This window comes from Epinephelus fuscoguttatus, linkage group LG7 (assembly GCF_011397635.1).
Source record: "Epinephelus fuscoguttatus linkage group LG7, E.fuscoguttatus.final_Chr_v1".
Taxonomy (NCBI): Eukaryota; Metazoa; Chordata; class Actinopteri; order Perciformes; family Serranidae; genus Epinephelus; species Epinephelus fuscoguttatus.
Window position 1 is genome coordinate 10,305,381 of NC_064758.1, and position 14,136 is coordinate 10,319,516.

Sequence of the window (14,136 nt, forward strand, 5' to 3'; positions counted from 1 at the left end):
AAAGAAAAAGGTTGTGATGTCAAATCACATACTTCAAAATTAAATAAGACGCATTTACAGCCATGCTGGCAGCTCTTAGGGGCTTTACTTTGGCACAGTGGTGCCTTGAGCTAAATGCTAACATCAGCATGCTAACATGCGCAAAGTGAGAGTGTTAAAGATATACTTTGCAGTGTTTCCTTAAAATTAATTTATAGAGTCTGCCTGTATTATCTTACTTTCTTCTTATTGTCTGTGTTTGGGATGTTTATTGGCGTGTAGCCCCACAGAGCTCAGGTGAGGTTGAGTCTTCATAAAAAGGTAGCAACCAGGTGCCAGATCATAAGTAGCAGGCACATCTGAGTTTGGTGTGTTAGCATGCTAACATTTTCACATGAGCACTAAACACAAAACACAACACAGTTTTGCAGGTATTTGGTCATAAGCCTAAGTTCGATTCAATTAAATTTATTTGTCACATGAACTTAAATAATATACAATTTCAGATAAATGTAACCCAGTCAGTTCATTCAATTCGTGCATTGAAATGACTGCAATAATGAACATAAAATTGGGCAGTCCGAAGCAGGGTCTTCATTTAGGATCCTTGCAGCTTGAGGGTAGAAGCTCCTCCGTAGCATTTCAGTGCTGGCCTGGTGTAACCAGTACCTTCTTCCTGACCAGGGAGGAAAGGCAAGGTGAATAGTGTTTAATGATTCTCCTGGCCTTATTCTTACAGCATCTGGTGTAAACATCCTTTATGCAGGGTGAAGCAACACCTATAGTATGTTCAGCTGAACAAACCACTCTTTGCAAGGTCTTGCGGTCCTTTTCAGTGCTGTTTCTGTACCAGGCTCTGATGTTCCCTGTCAGGACACTCAGTATTTAAGGGGAAACATGGAATTTCCTCAGGTAAAACTGTCTCGACCTTGCGTTTCTCACCACTGAGTCAGCATGGAGCGCCCAGGACTGGCTGTCAGTGATGTGGACGCCAAGGTTGTAATAGCTATCCACCCCCTCCATCAAGGAGCTATTGTTATTAAGGGGGGTATAATTCCTTTGCTACCTCTCCCGGAAGTCCACTATCATCTCCTTAGTTTTACTGACGTTCAGGACTAGGTTGTTGTCCTGACACCAGTGGGTCAGATTCTCTATGTTCTTCAGGTAGGTCTTTTTATTGTTATCTGGCCCACCACAGGTTTGATACCAGCAAACTTAATGATGGTGTTGGGGTCGGAAATGGCTACACAGTCGAGAGTGTACAGGGAGTACAGCAGGGGACTCAAACGCAGCCTTGGGGTGCTCCAGTGTTAAGGATCAGGTTGGAAGAGGTGTGTCCACCCACTTTCACCATCTGTCTGTCAGGAAGTTGAGGATCTGCATGCACAATGATGTGTTTAATCAGCTTCTTGAGTTTTGTGACAAGCCTGGAGGGAACTATGGCGTTAAATGCTGAGCTGTTGACAATGAAAAGCAATCTTTTATGGCTCCCTTTCTTTTCCAGGTAAAACAGGGTGGAGAGGCGGATGTGTGTATTTTGTAGATGGATTGGGATGGTAGGCAAACTGTATTGGGTCCAGGCTGCTGGGTAGTGAGGGGCGAATGCAGTCCTCCACCAGCTGTTCAAGCACTTTGAGCACTTCAGGTGAATGACGTTGGGCTGTAGTTTTTTAGACAGTAGCTACTGAAAGTAAAATTGAAACTTGATGGTGGTAGATGAAATAACAGGGGATGTGAATGTCTGTACCAAATGTCATGGCAATCCATTCAGTAGTTGCTAGGATGTTTCAGTGCAGACCAGCTTGGCTAATAAAAAGAAACTGGAGGAAATTGTTACAAGTTGTGTGACGCTTTGATAGTTTTGGGTATACATTAGGCTGCTGCCTCACAGCCAACATTGCTACTGTTTTCAACCACAGATACTTTTGCAACATTTCCATAAGAAGAAGACAACCTCTTTAACCCAACCAGCAGTCTCCACATCTGACATCACCCATTGATCTGCCTTGGGCTAAAACTCATCTTCCTTCTTGGGCTTCAGCTGTGTCACACAACCTGCCAGTGTGTGTGTGTGTGTGTGTGTGTGTGTGTGTGTGTGTGCTTAGTCTTACAATGGATTACTCATTGAAAAACAGACAGGCAGACAGGCAGGTCTCAAGCCAGACAAGTTCAAACACAACACCCCCGGTCTTCCCCCATACCATATCAGTAACAGACAATGTCAGGTTTCTTCTCCTATCTGTCACCTTGACACTCGACAGGAGGGGAGCTGAGTGAAACCAAGACAGAGTGGACTGTGTGACCCGTGGGGCACTTTAGAGGGTGTGTTATGTGTGCGTACGGTGAAAAGAAAAGAGCAGGAAGTGGGAAAGAGATAACAGGGAAAGCCTAAAACATTTGAGCGTGTGTAGAACGTGCCTGGAAGTGAAAGGCACAGACTTAAGTGGGGGGGTGGAGGCAGCGGATGTGGATGACAGGTGATTGTGTTAACAGGCAGGATGGGTCGGACAAGGTTGTCATCTTCCTGTCATTAGAAGATGATGGGGTGTTCATCACACCTGGTGAAGTGTTGGAGAGAACGTTCTGCACCAAATTTGAACCTCTCCGTCTGCAGCACAGGTATCAAGATTTGACCAAGTGGACAGATTGTGAATTCTGAACTATATATGAGCCTTTGTGTACACTCTTTTTTTTACTTGTACACTCCTTTAGAGCAAGCAGATACAAGAGAAGAGGTGGTTTTCCTTACTGATATCTTTGATAGGTTGCCAGGTCCTCCCCCAACTCAACCTGCCCTGACATATTCCACTGCAGATGCTCTTGTAATTACAACACATCCATGCTTCTTTAAACCTTCAAACATACCACAAAAGTGACTTCAGCTACCTTTTGTGTGTGTGCATTTATACTGCATATGCGTATGCATGCGTGTGCACCTCTGTCAGTGTACGTGTGAGGACTTGTGTGTGTGCTTGTGTGTTTGTATAGTATACAGGAGTGTTACTAAGGGTGGGAGGCAGCTGGGACTGTTGAGGAGAGAGTGTTGTGGGATGAGGAGGCCAAGTAATCACAAAGGGAGGAGAGAATGGAGAATCCAGCTGTTGTCCACTGTGGCCAAACACTTTTGGAGGACCAGCGGAAAGGAAGATGGTGAAAAAGAAAAAGGATACTGATACGCCTGCTATATTAAAAACAGCTCAGGAGGGGGATGATTAGAGGAAGAACGGAAACAAAATAAGGGATGAGTAGAAGCAGAGAGCATGTGGCAGGAAAGAGAGGAAAGGATTTATTAGAGTCCTCGTGATGTGAATACAGACACAAACACACTTCAGCACAGTACTGAATTGTGGTTGTCTGTGTGTGTGAGAAACGCCTGTTACATCCAGCCAACTGTAGCCTACCATCCTCATTCCCACTGCACGAGTGCAGCCAGAGCTCAGAGATCTCTGACATCAATGAGTCACTGCCACTGACCTTTCTCATGTGGTTTCTGAATAAGTGGGACTTTCTCATATTATAGCGAGCATTAGAGGTCCTTTGAGCGGTTTGAGCTTTTTGGTGGAAGTCCTTCATTTCATACAGTACAAGAGAGCACTTGGGGGCACACTGAGGCTGTGAATGGAATTTCCTTTTTATATTGCTGAACTATAGTCAACAAAGCAGGATTCTTATTTCTCAGTTGCTCTATTTAGACATTTTGGAAACAACCAGAGCCTTTCCAGAGGACCTCAGGCTCATTAGGGGTAAAGTTTCTCACATGCTGCTGGAGTCAGAAACTACTGTGCTGTAAAAAATATCCATAAAATGCTCTTTCAGTCAGCTTCCTTATAAATCACAAGACTCTACACTCCTTGCCCATACCACTCCGTTTTTTGTGTTCACATCTAGGGGTAGGGTGTCCCAGTTCTTGCTGGGATAGAGGAGTAGGGGGTAATCTAAGTGCTTCATGGCCCTCCACATGGAAGCTTTTCAGAGGCACACTCCAAACCTAGTGTTATGATAAATAGTGGCAACATGGCTGCATAAGCACCAAAAAAATACCTTCAAATGTGTTTTCTTTGTTATTAAACATTTAAAAATTACAAAAACCATTATGGTATCTTAGTTAAATGTTAACTGAGTGTATCACGGTCCTTTTCTTTATAACAAGTATTCCAAAAAAATTGCTCTTGTATGCTGTTGTCTCAGTAGCTAACAGCTTAGCTAGCTAACGTTACATTGTTATTGCTGATCTGTGCATGACAGTCAAGCATTTGGAGATATTTCCATCTGGTCCCAACCCCCTTTGATGACACATGACACCTGAAATTCAATTAAAGTCCAGCAGCAAAGGTTTGTGGTTAACACAAGCTTAAGAGACTTTGTTTTTGTTGATCTGTGACTATCGTGTATTTTGTTTATGGCTTAACATAAGCTTTTTACTTCTGCCAATTGCATTTAGACTTCAAAAATCAAAGAAGTGCTACTTATTTGAGAAGATTATCTTGCTGAACAAAAACATATAAGTATCATAAATGTTTGTTTGCCACAGAGCTTATTTTCTGCAGGATCCAGAATCCAGTGGAAAAATCCCATAGGCTTTTTGACAATGGAACCAGGGTGACGCTAACTTCCACATCAGCCTACAGAAAAACATCACCCCTGGAGCACTCTATATCAGCGGAGACTGGCAGGACAGGAGCACGGATGGCTAACGTTAGCCCACAGAGCATTGTTTTTTTTATTTGATGAGTTTTCTGATTGATTAACAACTGTAAAATTTAAGTTGTGAGCAAATTGCAAGTGTTTATGCTTTTCTATCTCCATCAGATAAATGGCAAATTTTGTGATAACAGAGTGCTGCTGGGATGACAATTTTTTGTAGGGTGACACAGAATTTAGCATCACCCAGGTTCCCTTGTCAATAAACCAATGGGATATCTCTATTTGATTTTGGATTATTGCAGAAAATGAGCTCTGTGGCAAACAAAATGATACTTACATGTTTTGTTCAGCAAAATAATCTTTACAAATGAACATCACTGTTATGACTTTTTGAAGGGTAAATGGAATTGCCAGAAGTAAAAGCTAATGTTAGGCTATAAAAAAACTACCTTACAGTTGCATGACTTTAGTGTCACTGCCACAATGAGGCTGTAAAGCTATGTTCGGTGTGATGACGTTCTGTAGTCTCATTTAGCCTCTTGTTAGCAAACACCTTTTGTAAGACACATAAAAATTGACAAGTGGGATATTTACTTATGTATTTTATGTAATAAAACAAAACATAAAAGCCTCTTGAGCTTGTGCTAACCACAGACCTTACTTCAGGCAGATGCCTGAAGTAAAAAATGCAATAAAAAAACCCATTGACTTTGCGACGAGGGAACTGGGAGTACTAAATGTTAACTCATTTCTGGGTTTTAGGGACTCATTCCTGCAGTACTCTATACCATTATTGCCATCATGTCTGTTTGTGTAAATGCCATGCTGATTAGGCTCTTATAGGGTTGTCACATTTCACTGGGGACGATTTTAACCACTACCCTTTGTCACTCTGAAGGGCAAAGAGGCACTCTTAAGGCCTTTGCCTTAGGATGTAGATGTCATCAAATCTTTGAGTCTGGCACCTTTTCAACTTTTGTATCCAACTGGCTCCGATAAGTTTGTCTTTATACTGAGCCAAAAAGATGAATACATTTGTCCTCTACCTACAAATGTAGCCCTCCAGCCGCCCCTCAGTACAATAGGACCATTGTCTGCACAGACCTCTCACCAAGGAGCTGAGCCAGCTATAGAGCAAGCCTCCATCAACCCAACTTGGCACAACCAGAGGCAGCCTGTGACATTTTACTGTGGAAACTTGCAGTGGGTGTTGGCCTCACCAGTGTGGAGACTCTCTGACTGTCAATTATTGCAAAACAGATGTTCTAACTAGCGAGATGGATCTAGCTGTGTATATACCTAGTTTTACTCCAAGACAGTGAGCAGACATGGGTGCTTCTGTCTAAACTTAAATACACACTCTGATTTCTTTCGTGAAAATGCAGTCCTGCCTTGAACCCAAGGGTTGCTTGTGTTTAATCTAACTTGTCATATTTGTTTAGGGGAAGCAAAGATTGAGCATTTCCCAGGATGCAACTAGGACTTGAGTTCTCCGAACACGAGGAGATATCAACATTTATATTTTGATTTTTTTGTCTCACTTTGCTGGGGCAAAATAAAATGTTCTAAAAGTTAAAAGGAAATCCCTTTGTAGACACTGCTTAAAAAGCAAGACATACTATGGACATACAGGATGCTGATCGGTGAAGGCAGGAAAGTACCACTGACGCAGGAGCGGAGGTGTCAGCATTGTTCAGGAAGGCAGTGGGCACTTGGCGCATTTCTGGTCTCCTGCACATCCCGGTGAAGGGAAGTCCCTCCAACTTGTCTGTCTGTATTTTTAGTTTAATGACTTTTGTTTATGTGTCGTGTGAAAGAGCTTTCTTGGCTCTGCGTTTCAGCTGCTTGCCTGAAAGGTGCAAATGTAAATTCTGCTAAATATTTTGTCTGGGTTTCACTCTGATCCAGCAACCCTTGGACTTAACTCTTTTTCCCATCACTCTCATACCTGCATCACTCTTGTTCCTCTCCCAGCTCTCTCTCTCTCTCCTCAATCAGTGTTTCGTCTAGCCCAGAGGTGTCAAACTCATTTCAGTTCATGGGCTACATACAGCCCAGTTTGATCTCAAGTGGGCCAGACCAGTAATACCATTCCATGATAGCCCCCCCTTCCTGTAGTTCAAAAAAGTACTGAAAATGTTCATCCATTTGCAAAACAGATGATGAGCAGCCTGAGATGTCTTAAGAAAAATAAGTGCAATTTCAAAAATACGTCTCAGTTTTTCCACATTCAGTCAGTCAGCTACTCACTGTCAACACATCTGCATTTTTCCATACATTTCCATTCCTGCGTAGAAGAGCTGGCATTACCACATAATAGTAAAAACAAACAAACAAATAAAGTAAAATAAAAAAAAATAAAAATAAAAAGACATCACTTCACAATAAATCATCACATTATGGGTGTTCAAAAGATAATCAAACTCCCCCATAGAAATGGTACATTCCGGGGGATGGGCCACTTCAGTGCACCTAATCAAGCCACCTGTTATCCCCCTATATAGCTAATCTTCTCCCTCACAGCCAGTCTTTGTCCCTCAGTATGGTGTGCGTACATGCTCAAGTAAGTACTGTCATGACTTTGTGTTCGTTGAGGTGATGTTACTTTAGGTTTGTACACACTGTGGAAGATGCTGTTGGGTTGTTGATCACATATGTTAGGAGGTTGGTCCACTAGGTGCTCTATTTAATGCTAATTATGGTTGACTGTCACTTATGATGCACTTATGGTGGTGCTAAAGAGCCCTCTGCTTAAATCAAATATAATTTACCATTATGAATTTCCTTTGCACAGTCACCAGCCTGAGTTTGTAACTAATTATTTCTGTTTCATTTCTTTAAAAGAAACCACACCGAATTAACTGTTTGTTCATTCTACAATAAAATAATTGAACATAATCTGAACTCCTGAACTCTGATTCTAACAGATCATTTATGGTGGCTCAATCTCCCTGCACTGGCAACAGTATCTCAGGATAGCCGAAGTCAGCCAATGCTTTTTACAATGGGATATATGACCGTCAATAGTGTGGCAGGACGGTAAAACTGGGAGAATAAACAAAAGGGCTCACAGGGTGATACGGTTGAAATAGGCTAAAAATGGAGACCAGGTTGTCTGAAAACATTCAGGTTTTCCACGGGAGCTAAATTTAAGTTTTTCTAATTTAAGGCAGCCCAGTAAGTCTCTGATCCACTGAGTGTGAGAAGGCAAACAGGTAAGTTTCCAGTTGAGCAATATGACACGTCTAGCCAACAGAGTGGCATAGGCTACTGAGTCAGACTGAGAATATGTTAAAGGGCTGCCCACTGGTGCAATCCCGAAAATAGCTATGAGGGGACAAGGTTCAAAATCAAATTTAAAGACCTCAGAAAAATATTTAAAAATAAATCCCCAAAAATCTGAAACTTGAGGACATGTCCAGAATTGATGTATTAGCGTGGCTGGTTCCAGTTTGCAACGAGGACAGATAGGATCAGTATTAGGAAATATCTTACCAAGTTTAGCCCTGGACCAGTGAGTGTGGTGGACTACCTTAAACCGAACGAGAGAATGTCTCGCACTAAAGGAGGAAGAGTGAATCCTATTTAAAATAGAGGTCCTCATCAAATTCTTCCCCCAGGTCCTTTTCCCACTGTGCCTTAAAGGGAGATGGTGGGATCAGGAGGTTGGCAATTATTCTATAAATACAAGAAATTACACCCCTATGAATTTTATTTAAACTCAGAATATCCTCTAGAGGAGTTCATGTGGACCTATTGGGGAATCAAACTGTGTTTTTGTTGACAAAATCCCTCACTTGCAAATAGCGGAAAAACTGAGATGTGGGTAACTGGAATCTTTCTTTCAGCTGTGCGAATGAGGCGAATGTACCGTCAATATATAACTGTGATAAAGATGTCAATCCCAAAGAGTGCCAAACTCTAAAGGCTCCATCATTTAATGAAGGGGAAAACATAGAATTTTGGAATATCTGACCTGAAATGGAAAGATGTTTCAAATTAAAAGTTAATCAAAATTGTTTCCAGATCCTACATGAATATTTTACCGCTGGATTATTGCCACATTTTTTTTTTTAAAGAAAAAGGGAGAGTGCAACATAGTAAAGAGGAGAGAGCAGCAGGTTTGCATGATTCTGACTCTAACTGAACCCAAAGAGGAGTTATGTGCTCTTGGTCTGGTGCCATCCAATATAAAAGACTTCTGAAATTTGCTGCCCACTAGTATGATTGGAAATTAGGCAATGCAAGGCCCCCCAGGTCCTTGGACTTTTGCAAATGTTTCTTACCGATGCACGGTGTTTTGCCATTCCAAATAAAAGACAAAAAAGTTTGTTCAATCGAAGTAAAAAAAGATGAAGGTATGAAAACAGGTAAACATTAAAAAAAATACAAGAACTTCGGGAGCACATTCATTTTAATAATATTTACCCGGCCAATGAGTGAGAGAGGTAGTGACTTCCAATGTATAAAAGATTGCTTAAGACTATCAACTAGGACAGCAATATTTGCCTTAAATAAGTCTGAGTAATTTCGTGTTACTTTTACTCCTAGGTATGTAAATTGATCACGGACCACTCTGAATTGAAAATGTGAAAATGAAGTGTTCAAGGCAGGATTGTTTACTGGGTACGGTTCGCTTTTCCCCACATTCAATTTATATCCTGATATTTTGCCGAATGCTTCCATAACTGTTAAGGCCTTGGGTAGGGAGTCGCTTGGATTGGAAATAAACAAAAGTAAATCATCAGCGTATAAGGCAAGTTTAAGCTTCAGGGTCCCACGGGAAATACCCTGGATATCATTGTTAGCTCGTAAAGCTATGGCAAGAGGCTCAACTGCCAGAGCAAACAACAAGGGGGACAAAGGGCACCTCTGTCTCGTGTCGCGTTGAAGAGGGAAATATTCGGATGATATGTTGTTTGAGCGCACTGAGGCCATAGGGGACAGATGTAAGATCTTGATCCATGTTACAAATTTAGGGCCGAATCCAAATCTTTGTAGGGCGTTTGTCAAATAGTCCAACTCAAGGCGGTCGAACACCTTCGGCGTCAAAAGATACTACTACTTCAGGATCTTTTGAGGTTGGGGAATACAGTATATTGAGGAGTTGTCTAATGTTAAAAAATGAATGTCTATTTCTTATAAACCCTGTTTGGTCAAAATGTATTATTTCATGCAGAGGACCCTCTATGCGCTTTGCTAGGAGCTTTGCCAGAATTTTATAGTCCGAGTTTAGGAGGGATATTGCTCGATAAGACCCAGGCTCTAATGGGTCTTTATTTTTCTTTAAAAGTAGGGAAATGGATGCTTGATAAAAAGTAGGAGGAAGAGATGAGTTCTCAAGGCATTCTGCAAATAATAATGTTAAAAAAGGGGAAAGCTGTTTGGCAAAAGCCTTGTAAAACTCGTTCAGAAAGCCGTCTGGGCCAACTGCTTTCCCATTCTGCATGAGCAATACGGCGGCTTCTATTTCTTCTGATGAGAATCCCTGTTCTAAACAATTATAAGAGTCTCCACTAATTGATGGAATATCAAGACCATCAAAAAAAGAGTCAATTAACTGAGGGTCCCGTGGGGACTCTGAAGTATAAAGGGAAGTGTGAAACTCTTTCAATTGATTGGTTATTTCCTCATGGACAACAGTAATGGCACCTGAACTAGTTCTTATCTGGGGGATAAGGCGCGATGCCTCGGATTTGCGGATCTGATGGGCAAGCAATTTGCTGGTCTTGTCGCCCTGCTCATGAATCCTACAGCGAGCTCGTTGGAGCAGATTCTCTGCTTGTACAGTGGTAATACTATCATACTCCGATTGGAGCAGGAGGCGTTGTGTATATAAACATGGCGAGGGGTCTCTTGAATATCTATCATCTAGTGAGGCAATTAAATTGCTTATGTTGCAAAGATGTTGTGCATTCCTTATTAATAGAGGCTGCATAGGCTATAGATTTACCGCGCAAATATGCTTTTAGAGACTCCCATATAATAGAATAAGACATACCTGGAGTTATATTATTTTCAAAAAATAAAGGGATCTCTGCAGATATCAACTGAATATACTTTTTGTCTGAGAGCAGGAGTGAGTTGAGCCGCCACTGATAACTCTTAGGGGGAGATTGTGGAAATTTCAATTTGAGAATAAGGGGAGCGTGGTCAGAGATTACTATGCTCTCATAACTAAAATGCTGAAGGTTGGGTAAAAGTTTGTTGTCCATAAAGAAATAATCAATGCGGGAAAATGTATGGTGTATTATTTAAAGGTTTAGTGTGTAAGATATAGAGTGATATATAGGCAGAAATGGAACATAATATTATAAGTATGTTTTCTTTTGTGTACAATCATCTGAAAAGAATAATAATTGTGTTTTCATTACCTTAGAGTGAGCCATTTCTATCTACATAAGGAGCAGGGCCTTATCCATGGAGTGCACCATGTTGCACTGCAGTATTTCTACGGTAGCCCAGAATGGAAACACCAAACACTGGCTCTACATAGGGTCATTAGGATCTTCACATTTCTTGTGTGTGCGTGTCAGCCCCTCTACAACGATCAAAAAACATGTTTTTCAATTTTTTTTTAAAATGTGAAACCGCTTTATTTAGTCTATTTATGGGTTTCAATTGCCGGATGCATTTGTTTTGGAGAGGAAGAGACCTCTGCCAATAATTTTGCTCACAGTAAAAACCCACTGAACGTCTGGATCTTAAGTTATCAGAAAAGAAAGGTGAGCACACATTAACAGGTACTGGGCTAGCAGCCAATCTCAGACATGCCAAACAGCATCTGAGAAATACTGATATGTAGCGTGCAAGTTTTGGAGAGGAAGAGATCTCTGCAGATAATCCAGCTCCTGGTAACCCCCCCCCGTTCCACACTGTTCCTTTAAGATAGATGTCTGATACAGATTCCTTTGGACTGAAGTTGCTGATTGACAATATTTTGCTCAGTGTTCAATATTTATACTTTTGTTTAGAGTGTCTGTCTGGAGTGGTGATTTATATGAAGTCACTGTTGAACTTGCTCCTGAAACCTGTCACCTCTCAGCCTTCATAAGTGCATTGATAGTAGGTGTGCAAAGTCACCTAGCAGGCAGGACTAGACCCTTTGGTGGGCCTGTTGACCCACAGGCTGTATGTTTGACACCCCTGATCTAGCCTTTTCTTCTCCATGTTTTATATCTTTGTGATGCAGTTTCTTTTACTGAGAGACATTTTTGCTTTTCATCCTTGAATCCACACGAAAACTATGGTTTGCTACAAACCAAACCTCGAATACCATACACTGGCAGAGTGTAGGAAAATACTGGCAAATATAGATCTGTGGAATTCACTTCACCACTGACAGTGGCATTCCAATACGTTGCCAAATCCTCTGCAGCCAAAGTTTTAATGGGTAATTACAACTAGGCTGCTATTATGGGCCAAAGTTACAAGAAGCTGTATAAGAGGCAGTAACTCAGGCTGTTTAAAAAGTGTTTCAGGCTTGAATCCTCTTCCAAAGGGTGTGCTGTTTTTCTTTATTTCCATGCTATCACACCCTCAATGTTGTGATGAACAAAATGTTGTAAACTCTTCCATGGATGACATCTCACTGTTTGCACCTCTCCTCCCGATCCTCCCAGTCCCTCTGCTGCCTTGCCCACAGCTTAAAGGTCAGGTTTACTCTGCTTTTTCACTTTTTCCCTTTTACAGGACTTTTAGTTGTCATCCCACCAGGACTATGATGGTATGTGAGAATGAGCAGAAACAGATCAGTGCTCGTCTTGCGTAATCTGACATTATGATTGAGGCAGTGGAGACAGTGTGCTGACACGAGACTGTGCTGGGTGGAAACAGCCGGCAGTGTCTGTGGATTTCAGCACAATGTCAAACATCAACACGACCTGCAGTGTATATGCTCGGCGCAGGTCAGTCAGCTGCACGTCATCTGTCATTGCACAACTCATGCACCGCTTGACATGATGAAATGCATGCAGAAATGTGTTTACGTGCGTGCACAAGCTCATGCGAAGAATCTGCACCCAAAGCATGCTCTGTGCATATGCATGTTCAGCTATTTACTGCTCTCGCACACAGCACTGCCAAGTTGTTCCAGGTGGGGGTATACTGTGTGTATCTAACTGATTTACAGCTCGTTGACTAGACTGTGAAAAAAAAAAGCACAGGAAGAGAACTCCCATCTGTAGTGATATCCAAATAGCACAGTGTCGATGACCGTGGGCTTCGGGGGCCGCAAATGTTCATGTGGGAACTTGTTCAGCCCTGGAGGGGAGGTACATAAAAACCACAGAGAAATTAATGTTGCATGTCTGTTGTGCAGTAGCAGCAGGATGTAAATGGATCATGATGCAAGCAGGGAACATGACATTTGGAGTTCAATTTTAGCAACAGTTCATAAAACAAGAATCTTCAGAAACCGGACACAGACTTAAAGGTCCAATGTGTAGGATTTAAGGGGAAATGTTGACAGAAATGGAATATAATATATTAAGTATGTTATCCAGCATATAATCAAACCAAACACTGGCTCTAGAGAGTGCCATTCACATTTTTGCTTCAGCCACCATAGTTAATAGCCCTCAGTGGTAAGTCGAACAGCTTTGAAAATAATGGAATATAATATATTAAGTATGTTATCCAGCATATAATCACATAATAAGAATTGAGTCTTTGTGACCTCAGACTGGGACATTTACATCTACATAGGGAGCAGGTCTTCTTCTGCACAGTCAGCCATGTTGCACTGCCATGTTTCTACAGTAGCCCAGAAGGAACAAACCAAACACTGGCTCTATAGAGTGCCATTCACATTTTTGCTTCAGCCACCATAGTTAATAGCCCCTCAGTGGTAAGTCGAACAGCTTTGAAAATACACAGAAGTGCCAGAAGTGACCAAATATATGTGAGAGGCTGACACTGTGGCAGCCTGGTAAGACCATCCCAATGATGTGAGCTCAACATTCTGTTTCCCTCTCTGTATCAGTCTGGACTCTGTGCTGCCCCGCCTCATATCCAGGAATTAAAATCCTGCTGGGGCCAATCTGGGCCAATCAGGGATCCGTACCATAGTTGACAATATAAGCAGCCAGTCAGGGACTGTGTTGTAGCTGATGGCGTAAAATGCATGCTGCAGATTGCAGAACAGTAATGATGGCTCCCAAAGCAACAAGCACTTACTCTAACATTAGTAGATTTAACACTGCAATTAGTGAAGTTATTGCAGAAATAGAATCAATATCAACAATTTAACAAGAACAAGAGTAGGCACTTGTGGGAATTCTTGGAGGAAAAGACATTTTCGCCGTTACTCTGACTGGATGTGACAAAAGCTTGACTCATCAACTGGCTACATTGGTGATGAAGGATATGTTTCCCCATGGTTTGTTACGCTGATTGGCCTAAAGGAGTTTGTCTTTCAAGGCCAGTATGCCAGTACGTGTTTGGGGCAGCACCAAGTCCAGACTGATGTAGAGAGGAAAACAGAATGTTGAGCTCACGTCATCAGGATGGTCT